The sequence below is a fragment of the Gordionus sp. m RMFG-2023 genome, chromosome 2 (assembly GCF_954871325.1).
Source record: "Gordionus sp. m RMFG-2023 chromosome 2, tfGorSpeb1-WG-v2, whole genome shotgun sequence".
NCBI lineage: Eukaryota > Metazoa > Nematomorpha > Gordioida > Chordodea > Parachordodidae > Gordionus > Gordionus sp. m RMFG-2023.
In genome coordinates, this window is record NC_088776.1 from 54,145,088 (window position 1) to 54,156,532 (window position 11,445).

Genomic DNA, 11,445 nt, shown 5'->3' on the forward strand with positions numbered 1-11,445 from the left:
TATCATAGATAGGTGACAATTGTCATAATCGCTATTTTTGAACTTTTTTCAATTTTTTAAAGTAAATAGCTAAAAATATATATTCTAAACATATTAAATTAAAAATTCAGTGATGATGTATCATAGATAGGTGACAATTGTCATAATCGCTATTTTTGAATTTTTTCAAATTTTTTTAAAGGAAATAGCTAAAAATATATATTCTAAACATGTTAAATTAAAAATTCAGTGAGGATGTATCATATAGGTGACAATTGTCATAATCGCTATTTTTGAACTTTTTCAAATTTTTTTAAAGGAAATAGCTAAAAATATATATTCTAAACATGTTAAATTAAAAATTTAAGAGTATGTATCATAGATAGGTGACAATTTTCATAATCGCTATTTTTAACATTTTTTAAAGAAAATAGCTAAAAATATATATTCTAAACATGTTAAATTAAAAATTAAGTTAGGATGTATCATAGATAGGTGACAATTTTCATAATCGCTATTTTTAACATTTTTTAAAGAAAATAGCTAAAGATATATATCCTAAACATGTTAAATTAAAATATCAGTGAGGATGTATCATAGATAAGGGACAAAAAATGTTATTATATATACGAGTAGTAAGGTACATAATAATTTTTGAGTGATAAAATGAGATGCTAATATATTTCTTGTAATTTTAATTTATAAAAAAATTCTTAAATATGTTATTGTCATAGACTGGGTCAGAAAATCAACTATCACATAAACTCATCTATGTTTTATTCATATTATATTTTTAAGTTTAAGGATATTAAAATATTTCCTCTTTGAAGTTTCTAGTTAGGATAAAATTTACTTGGCACATCTTACAATGATATTTATACCTTGTTTTTTTTTCGAGAATAAATTTTATGCGATATCTCATGAAGGAAATTACATATCATTGTACAGAGAAATAACTTTGTATAAATTATCTGCACCAATATCTTTTATATCAATCTCTATCGATGACATTTTAAATTATATTGGAAACTAGATTGTGTAGATTTCTAAATATTAATTTAAAGGATTAAGATTTTAGAATTAATTATAAATATATCTTAATAATTTTTATATGCATTTAATATTTAAAATCTCTCGTTTTAAGCCTATTTAGCAAGAAAAATATTGACTAATCCTGAAATTACGATAATAGATATCTATACCTTTATATAATCTATGAGAAAAATTGCTCTCATAATATTCTTCTTAATAAAATAGTGAATAATTAACGCCTGAAAAAAAGCATAGCGCTTTATAACATGGTTCAAAGTTAATCCCAGTATCAATTTTAATGTGTAATTTTTCTCAAGTGTTCAAAATTCTAAATCTTAATATCAAAAACTATTTTAGTTATCAATTTAAAGTCAAATAATATTAAAACACTAATATTCTACAGTATTCATAAAAAACAACAGCCTGAAACAAGAATAGTAAGCTCAAAACATCTTAAATATTTGATACATTTATAGTTTAAATATTTTTATTTAAATTATATATATTTATTAATGTACAAAAAATTTAATTTAACAATATATATAGATATAAAAATTATGTATAAAATTTATTATTCATGATATTGATATCCCATGAATTTAAACATAAACACTGTTTAAGTGTTTCGGAGGCCATGCGATTTCTTTTCTTTGTTACGGTGTCCACCCCTCTTGAGAAGACACGCTCGCTCTCAACGGATGTACTTTGCTGCGACAAAAAATCTTTAGCCAACATGCAAAGGTACGGAAAACGCTCAGAATTACAGTACGACTTAAAAAAACTCGACTTAACACTACATTTATGAAAAATATGGCTCGCCTAAATTATTAAATTATATTTAAAAAAATTCATATTTTAATTGAAAAAATGCATCCGGAATCGCAAATACTTATTTAAAAAATTTATTGTTTTATTAGTTTAAAAATTCCATATGGAAGTGAAGTGACTATTTAAATTCTAAAATTATAAAAGATATTTTATTTTACTTTTAGTGGTGCCAGCTAGACGGCAAATTTGTTGAGATTTTTTCTTTTCTTCATTGTTAGGGATAGGGATATGATTAATAATCATTTTTTTAACTTTCCATTTTTAGGGGTATTAATCTAAATTTTTTTATTTTATTCATTTTTTGTTTTTAAAATTATAATTTAATATTATTAACATAAATTTTATTAATAAAAGTTGTCCAATTTAAATCATTTCTTAAATATTATTTTTATATTAAACTTTTCTTAGTGTGATATCTCAAAGTTCAAGTTCTACGCCAGCAAGGTCAACTCAAGATGATAGAGAAAATCAAGTTAATCAATAACCATAAATCTTTATGATATTATTTCGATTTTATGCAATTATAACCTTTATTTTAATATATTTATAATTTTAGATGGAGCCTTTTTCGGATTCACTAATAGAACAGGATTTAAATTCTTCTGCGATTAATAGTAGTTTCAATATTAAATCAAATTATAATTATAGTCCAAATAAATCACACAAAAAATGCAATCATTGCGAAAAAATATATCGTTCCACTACCGCTACAAGTTTAATAAATTTTTGTTTTTATATAGTTACATTAAATTAAATTTTCAAATTTAAAAAGAAATTATTCCTTATGATGGCAGTAATGTTTTTTAATATTTAAAAAAACATAAAATATTTCGGGGTTTTTAGGATTTTAATGTTGGTCTAGAATTGTTTTGTTTTCCTCCAGTTTTTAAATATTTTTAAGCTAAAAGTGGATAATAATAACTTATTTATTTTCAATATATAAAAAAATAAAAACTAAATTAAAAAAATTTTAATTTTTATGACGGTACAGCTCTGTCAATTTTGCGATATTTGCTTATAAAGATTTAATTATTACTTCATAATGGCCTATTTTATCTTATTTAAGTGCTAAATTTACCTATCTTTTTATTTTTTACTCTAATTTTTTATTATTTTAAACCTAATTAAAATATAGAAAATATATTCAATATATAAACCTGGCTATATTTTTCAAAAAAGGTAATAATTTATACTTAATATTAATTATTTAGAATATTAAGTTAGGTTACTATTTTTTTGGAGGGGCTCATTATTATGTTGTTCAAACGTCGCGACCCCGACCCAGAGTTTGGGTCGTTTTTTTGACTCGGACTTCTTTTTATATTGAATTTTTTTGTTATTTTTTTAAATGTTTTTTATGTTATTTTTTTTTGATATATTATTGTTCTTTTGTGATTGGTTAATTTATTTTATTTTTAAAATAATATACATATATTTTTTTATTTAGGATATTTTTAAATAATATTTTTATAAATTTTATATCAATATAAATACAGTTCTATTTATAATAGATTTTTATAGCTAATAATAGGTATTACAAATATTTAATTTACAATATACGGCTAGCCCGGCCCGGATTTTTTTAAAATATATTATATTTATAATAGATTTTTAGCTAATAAAAGCGATTTTAAATATTTAATTTGATATATATGGCCGGCCCTGTTCGGATATTTTTTTATAAATAATTTTAGGCCCAGCCCGGTGGTATATATAAAAAAATTAAAATACGATCTAGCCCTCTGATATATTTTATTTATTAATTTCTGATTGTAACTTAGCTTATTAACAACAAAATAGGTATTAATTCTTAGTATTATTTAATACTTCTTTGTAGGGTCATTGTCAAATCAATCACTTTTCGGCCGACCCCTTTCGATTTCTTAAAAATGGCCAAATTAGGATTTTAGCAAAATAATAAGTAAGCCTCGAGATTTGGTAAAATAAAAACCTATCTGTCATCTATAAAATCTCCATGATTACATAATATTATTCAGGTCTTTTTAAAAATCGATCAAATCGGGCTTAACATTAATGATAGGCAATATATCAGTATTAAAATTTTTATTAGTTAGTGCATTATGCATCAACATTCAAATGTTTGAATAATCGAAAGGAGGCAGGGTTTAGAATATAGTTTCTTTTGATTTATTTAATAATATATATGTCGTATTGGGGAATCATGTGGGATTCGGAATCCCAACGTGGGGATTCAAGATCTTGAATCCCCACGTTTTATTCGGGATCTTTTTTTTAAAATATTTTTAAAAAAAATATTTAAAAAATATTCCGAATCCCCATGCTCTTTTTTGCGGCTGGCACCATATAATTAAAAAACCAAAATAAGGGATTTAATAAGAGAATTTTTAAAAAAAGTAAATAGTATAAAATTAAGAAATATAATGAATGAAAAGGGATGAGGTTAAGGCTTTTTTGTTTTAAAAAATATATTTACAAAAAATCCGAATTATTGCAACATTTAAGCAGGGACCCGAACCGTTATTTATAACGGTTCAGTTTGGTTACGGTTCAGTATATAAAAAATTATAATAGTTACGTTTTGGTTACGGTGCTTGAGAAGGAATTTATATAAAGGTTCCGTTCGGTTCAGCTAATTATAAAGGTTCATTACGGTTAAAAATTTTTTTTTATTGAAGCAACACCATCTTTTAATTTATTTTTATTATAAGCATTTATGAATTATATATAAAAAAAATATATAAGATTCAAAATAACTCATTTTTAAATATTTATTTGAACATATAAGCTATATATTTTCAAGTATAAATAGATTCCTTTTTGTTCGTAGTGACGATAACACAAAAAGCCCATTCTACAGAAATTTGTGTTGCTGGAACCTCCTGGTTCAGATATTTATAACAAAAATAAATTTTTTTTAAAAAAATATTTAAGGGGATTCGGAATCTTTTTTTAAAAAAAACAATTAAATTATATTTTCACCAGAAAATTTTATTTTTTAGAGATAATTAATATTGTATTACTTTTATGCTTTAAATCATTAAATACTCGAAGGCAATATTTTGTTTCACGCCCGAAAATTCACGGTGTTTTTAAATATTTCAAAACTTTAATGCTATAATTTTTTCACTTTATTGAATTTATTTTATTTATTTCTTTAATTCCATAATCCATAATAACAAAAAATAAATACATATTATAAATCCAAATTTTTACTTAGAAAAAGAAGAATGTCTATTTTTTTTATTTCAATTGTGTACGCCTTTCCTCTAATAGGCGATTGGCTACAGAAAAATAGCCTTTCACTAGAAACAGAATTTGCCTGGGCTGACAAAATTTTACTCTCTAATTTTCTCAAAAAAGGAAATAAATTTTCCTGCTTCCAAAACTTCTAAATATTGCCATTGTTATTTGTTTTATTTTTTAAAATTTTATTTTGATAATATTGATATTGTTATAATTTAAAAAAATATGATAAAACACTAAAATATTAAAACTATATAAAAATATGTAAAAAAAAATATAAAAACTAAATAAAAATATATATTGGTCCTTAGCTTTTTTTAAAAAAAAACATTTTGATAATCTCAACTTAAAATTTGTTCGTTGTTATAAATAATTAAGTTTTAACAATCTCTAAATGAGTCTGACCTTATTTGTCTCAACCTAAAGATACATAGTATTTTTCCTTATTCATATTTGATATTTTAGAACGGCTAACTCAATATTACATCCAGAAAAATAAACCATTATAATTTTTTATATACTGAACCGTTATAAATGTTTGGATCCCTGCTTAAATGTTCAATGAAATGCCATATTGCATTGAATAATTGTTGCAATAATTCGGATTTTTTATAAATATATTTTTTAATATTTTCTAAAACAAAAATGTCTTAACCTCATCCCTTTTCATTCATTATATGCCTTAATTTTATACTATTTACTTTTTTTTAAATTCCCTTTTTAAATCCCTTATTTTGGCCTTTTAATTATGTGGTGCCAGCCGTAAAAAAGAGAAGAAAAAGTAATTATATTATTTTATTTTTTATTCATGGGGATTCGGAATATTTTTTAAATATTTTAATAAAAATATTTAAACAAAAAGATCCCGAATAAAACGTGGGGATTCAAGATCTTGAATCCCAACGTTGGGATTCCGAATCTCACATGATTCCATATCCCAAATACGACATATATAATATATATAATTTATTTAATAATATATATAATTTATTTTAGCCAATTTGCGCAAACATCTTCTAACCAAACATCCTGAAGTAATCAATGATTCGCCACCTTTGCCTGATTCTATTATAGGGGCAAGAAAACTTACAACAGACGATAATTTTCATTTAAATAAATTAATACTCAAATATATCATCAATGAAAATATTTCATTTAGAACGTATGATAGTAAAAATTTTAAAGACATCTTTACATATTTAAACAAAACCTCCAAAGTTTGGTGCAGGCAAACTGCTATGAAATATTTAAACAATATATATAACGAGGCTAAAACAAATATTATGAATTCCTTCCATAATTATAAAAATAAGATGGCAATAACAACAGACATATGGACCAGCAATAATTTAATAAGTTATTGCGCCATAACGGTCCATTATATAAATGATAAATGGAATATAACTAATGCCTTATTATCAATTACGGAATTTGCCCACCCTCACACGGGTGAAGATATTAAAGAATTATTATTATCAATAATGACAGAGTACAAAATAATAGATAAAATATCATCCATTACCCATGATAATGGATCGAACATGCTTTCGGCGGGAAAGCTCATAATTCCTTTAATTCGTGAGACATATAACCAAAATTTTAACACAATTAGATGTCTTGCCCACATTATTAATTTGATTGTACAAGAAGGACTGCCAACAATCTCAACAGATTTAGAAAAAGTTGAGATGTTGGTGAAAAAAATTCATAAAAGTCCTTCCTTGATGCAGGATTTTGTTGATATTTGTAATTGCAAAATTCCATTAGATGTGTCAACTAGGTGGAATTCAAAGTATCTCATGCTTAGTAAAATTAATAAGGTATTAATATTAATATTTAATTTTTTTACTGTTTGATTTATAGAATTTAGAAACTATTGTTAAAATGGGGAAAAGATGTATCAATGAAAATTTTTACATTAATACAGATGAGAGTAGAATGTTAAAAGATATAGAGGATTTTTTATATCCTTTTTATAAAATAACGTGCGAGATAAGTACGAATACATCTACAATAGGGATGTATGCACTATATTTAGATACGATTCAAATATTACTGGTAACAAGTATTGAAACCAGTAATAATAATGTTATAGTAGAATCGTCTAGATCTATGTTGGCTAAATGCCAAAAATATATCAATATTATGGACAATTTCGAAATATATGTGTGTAGTTTTCTTGATCCACGTATCAAGAAAACATTCATACCTTTATGGATGAACAAAGAATGTTATTATGAAAAATTGATTGCTTTATATGGTAAATACCGGTGTAATATATCGCCAGAAATATCAGAAAAAGACGATAATTGTGAAATGATGTCAATAACTATCTTAAATAGTCTGAGAAGGTATATATTTAATATTCTATAACTATTTTAAATTTTCTCAAAGTTGATATATTTAATTTTAATAATTTATTTTATATTTTTAGGAAAGCCTCGTTAGTTCCAATGGTGAACGAGATCGCCGAATACCTAGCTGATCCAGTAGTCTCAGCAACGACTACAGTGTTGGATTGGTGGAGCTGTAATTCTGAGCGTTTTCCGTACCTTTGCATGATGGCTAAAGATTTTTTGTCGCAGCAAAGTACATCCGTTGAGAGCGAGCGTGTCTTCTCAAGAGGGGTGGACACCGTAACAAAGAAAAGAAATCGCATGGCCTCCGAAACACTTAAACAGTGTTTATGTTTAAATTCATGGGATATCAATATCATGAATAATAAATTTTATACATAATTTTTATATCTATATATATTGTTAAATTAAATTTTTTGTACATTAATAAATATATATAATTTAAATAAAAATATTTAAACTATAAATGTATCAAATATTTAAGATGTTTTGAGCTTACTATTCTTGTTTCAGGCTGTTGTTTTTTATGAATACTGTAGAATATTAGTGTTTTAATATTATTTGACTTTAAATTGATAACTAAAATAGTTTTTGATATTAAGATTTAGAATTTTGAACACTTGAGAAAAATTACACATTAAAATTGATACTGGGATTAACTTTGAACCATGTTATAAAGCGCTATACTTTTTTTCAGGCGTTAATTATTCACTATTTTATTAAGAAGAATATTATGAGAGCAATTTTTCTCATAGATTATATAAAGGTATAGATATCTATTATCGTAATTTCAGGATTAGTCAATATTTTTCTTGCTAAATAGGCTTAAAACGAGAGATTTTAAATATTAAATGCATATAAAAATTATTAAGATATATTTATAATTAATTCTAAAATCTTAATCCTTTAAATTAATATTTAGAAATCTACACAATCTAGTTTCCAATATAATTTAAAATGTCATCGATAGAGATTGATATAAAAGATATTGGTGCAGATAATTTATACAAAGTTATTTCTCTGTACAATGATATGTAATTTCCTTCATGAGATATCGCATAAAATTTATTCTCGAAAAAAAAACAAGGTATAAATATCATTGTAAGATGTGCCAAGTAAATTTTATCCTAACTAGAGACTTCAAAGAGGAAATATTTTAATATCCTTAAACTTAAAAATATAATATGAATAAAACATAGATGAGTTTATGTGATAGTTGATTTTCTGATCCAGTCTATGACAATAACATATTTAAGAATTTTTTTATAAATTAAAATTACAAGAAATATATTAGCATCTCATTTTATCACTCAAAAATTATTATGTACCTTACTACTCGTATATATAATAACATTTTTTGTCCCTTATCTATGATACATCCTCACTGATATTTTAATTTAACATGTTTAGGATATATATCTTTAGCTATTTTCTTTAAAAAATGTTAAAAATAGCGATTATGAAAATTGTCACCTATCTATGATACATCCTAACTTAATTTTTAATTTAACATGTTTAGAATATATATTTTTAGTTATTTTCTTTAAAAAATGTTAAAAATAGCGATTATGAAAATTGTCACCTATCTATGATACATCCTCTTAAATTTTTAATTTAACATGTTTAGAATATATATTTTTAGCTATTTCCTTTAAAAAAATTTGAAAAAGTTCAAAAATAGCGATTATGACAATTGTCACCTATATGATACATCCTCACTGAATTTTTAATTTAACATGTTTAGAATATATATTTTTAGCTATTTCCTTTAAAAAAATTTGAAAAAATTCAAAAATAGCGATTATGACAATTGTCACCTATCTATGATACATCATCACTGAATTTTTAATTTAATATGTTTAGAATATATATTTTTAGCTATTTACTTTAAAAAATTGAAAAAAGTTCAAAAATAACGATTATGACAATTGTCACCTATCTATGATACATCCTCACTGAATTTTTATTTTACATGTTTAGAATATATAATTTTAGCTATTTCCTTTAAAAAAATTTGAAAAAGTTCAAAAATAGCGATTATGACAATTGTCACCTATCTATGATACATCATCACTGAATTTTTAATTTAACATGTTTAGTATATATATTTTCAGATATTTCCTTTAAAAAAAATTAAAAAAGTTCAAAAATAGCGATTATGACAATTGTCACCTATCTATGATATATCTTCACTGAATTTTTAATTTAACATGTTTAGAATATATATTTTTAGATATTTCCTTTAAAAAAATTTGAAAAAGTTCAAAAATAGCGATTATGACAATTGTCACCTATATATGATACATCCTCACTGAATTTTTAATTTAACATGTTTAGAATATATATTTTTAGCTATTTCCTTTAAAAATATTTGAAAAAATTCAAAAATAGCGATTATGACAATTGTCACCTATCTATGATACATCATCACTGAATTTTTAATTTAACATGTTTAAAATATATAATTTTAGCTATTTCCTTTAAAAAAATTTGAAAAAGTTCAAAAATAGCGATTATGACAATTGTCACCTATCTATGATACATCATAACTGAATTTTTAATTTAACATGTTTAAAATATATAATTTTAGCTATTTCCTTTAAAAAAATTTGAAAAGTTCAAAAATAGCGATTATGACAATTGTCACCTATCTATGATACATCATCACTGAATTTTTAATTTAACATGTTTAGAATATATATTTTTAGATATTTCCTTTAAAAAAATTTGAAAAAGTTCAAAAATAGCGATATGACAAATGTCACCTATCTATGATACATCCTCACAAATTTTAAATTTAACATGTTTAGAATATATATTTTTAGCTATTTGCTTTAAAAATTTGAAAAAAGTTCAAAAATAACGATTATGACAATTGTCACCTATATATGATACATCCTCACTGAATTTTTAATTTAACATGTTTAGAATATATATTTTTAGCTATTTCCTTTAAAAATATTTGAAAAAATTCAAAAATAGCGATTATGACAATTGTCACCTATCTATGATACATCATCACTGAATTTTTAATTTAACATGTTTAAAATATATAATTTTAGCTATTTCCTTTAAAAAAATTTGAAAAAGTTCAAAAATAGCGATTATGACAATTGTCACCTATCTATGATACATCATCACTGAATTTTTAATTTAACATGTTTAGAATATATATTTTTAGCTATTTCCTTTAAAAATATTTGAAAAAATTCAAAAATAGCGATTATGACAATTGTCACCTATCTATGATACATCATCACTGAATTTTTAATTTAACATGTTTAAAATATATAATTTTAGCTATTTCCTTTAAAAAAATTTGAAAAAGTTCAAAAATAGCGATTATGACAATTGTCACCTATCTATGATACATCATCACTGAATTTTTAATTTAACATGTTTAGAATATATATTTTTAGATATTTCCTTTAAAAAAATTTGAAAAATTTCAAAAATAGCGATTATGACAATTGTCACCTATCTATGATACATCATCACTGAATTTTTAATTTAACATGTTTAAAATATATAATTTTAGCTATTTCCTTTAAAAAAATTTGAAAAGTTCAAAAATAGCGATTATGACAATTGTCACCTATCTATGATACATCATCACTGAATTTTTAATTTAACATGTTTAGAATATATATTTTTAGATATTTCCTTTAAAAAAATTTGAAAAAGTTCAAAAATAGCGATATGACAATTGTCACCTATCTATGATACATCCTCACAAATTTTAAATTTAACATGTTTAGAATATATATTTTTAGCTATTTCCTTTAAAAATATTTGAAAAAATTCAAAAATAGCGATTATGACAATTGTCACCTATCTATGATACATCATCACTGAATTTTTAATTTAACATGTTTAAAATATATAATTTTAGCTATTTCCTTTAAAAAAATTTGAAAAGTTCAAAAATAGCGATTATGACAATTGTCACCTATCTATGATACATCATCACTGAATTTTTAATTTAACATGTTTAGAATATATAATTTTAGCTATTTCCTTTAAA